Genomic DNA, 1,453 nt, shown 5'->3' with positions numbered 1-1,453 from the left:
GTTATAATTTGCTATCAAGTTAAAATCAAATTATTTTAACAACTTGGAAATGATGATGTGTAACATGGTATTTGAACATAGGAGAGATTTGAAGAGGAGGAAAACTTGACTTAAAATTTTGTGAAATGCTATGAATAAGTATCATAAAGTTGTTGGATTAATTGTTATATTGATGAAATCTAGTATGATCGTCAATGAGTGTAATATTATTTTTATTGTTTATTTTTTTTATTTCTTTTATAAACTAAATAAAGAGATATTATTGTTTAACAAAATTAAATAAGAACTTTTTTCTCTCTTTTATTGACATGCCTATACACTAGTTTAAACTTTAAACCAAACAATTAATGCATGTAAAATTTTTTCTTTTTGAAAGCAGTGAAGATAGAAAAATGGAATATAATAAGAAACATTAACTATCTACCAGTAAATGTAAAATGAATTACATTAATTATCTTTTAATATTTTTTTTTGAAGTTAAAGAATACCATACACGTTATACAAAATTTGTTAATTGAATATAGAAAAAACAAACATGAGGAGGCGCAGAAAGGATACTAAAAGGAAAGGAAAAGGCATTGATTACGTTCATATATTGTCGTTTTTGTTAAAATAGGAAGAAGTTTGTGTAACTTTTAGTTAGTTGAACAATGACTATTTTTGTCTGTTTGCCATGTGCTGAATACGCTATATTTGGCTTTGTTAAGTGTAATAATATAAGATCAGGAATTGATGATGCTTGGTTTCGGAAAAATACAAAGTTTAATGAAAAAGAAAAAGGTACGATCTTTTCTCATTTTATATAATAAAAACAAAAAATAAATAAAAATGACTTCCATTTCAAATGTGGAAGCAATTTAAATTGCATTCACTATAACTAAAAAGTAATAAGAAGCTTTCTGATATCCATATGAAAATCTAGCCCCCTAAGAAAAACACATAAAATAAAACCAATTTGTTGAGAGTGGGATTTGAACCCACGCCCTTTCGGACCAGAACCTTAATCTGGCGCCTTAGACCAACTCGGCCATCTCAACTTGTTGATAAAAGTTTTACAAATTAGTCTAATGAAAATTTAGCTCATCCCCTAACAGAAATACCATCAACATTCTTTCAAATATATATTTTTTTATTTATTGATTTTATTAAAAAGTATATAAAAATGATGCAAATTTTATTTTTAATTCAACATTTTCATTATTTTAAAAAAGTTTCAATTGATAAATAAAACTGTGTTCTTAACGTTCTTTATTAACGCAAACTAGAATAAAAAAAGTAATTTTATTAACCTCAATATTTAAAATTAAATTTTTATATATAAAAAATATTTTGTATTAAAAATATATTTATTATATTAAAATATAAATGTTTAATAATATATTATTATTATTTGCTTAAATCTAGTCTTAATTGTTTAAATTCAATTTTGAAGACTAAAATTAATATTTTAATA

The 1,453-nt window shown here is 23.5% G+C and overlaps 1 non-coding gene across 1 annotated transcript; it reads right to left on the bottom strand.

The window, feature by feature from the left end:
• Positions 1 to 956: 956 nt before the first annotated feature.
• TRNAL-AAG lies at positions 957 to 1,037 on the bottom strand. Its single transcript has one exon. It is a non-coding gene; the product is annotated as a tRNA-Leu (tRNA).
• Positions 1,038 to 1,453: the final 416 nt, after the last annotated feature.

The sequence above is a fragment of the Abrus precatorius genome, unplaced genomic scaffold (assembly GCF_003935025.1).
Source record: "Abrus precatorius isolate BTA unplaced genomic scaffold, Abrus_2018 Scaffold9, whole genome shotgun sequence".
Taxonomy (NCBI): domain Eukaryota; kingdom Viridiplantae; phylum Streptophyta; class Magnoliopsida; order Fabales; family Fabaceae; genus Abrus; species Abrus precatorius.
Note: the sequence above shows the minus strand (reverse complement) of the source record. Positions and strands in the feature narration are given on the sequence as shown.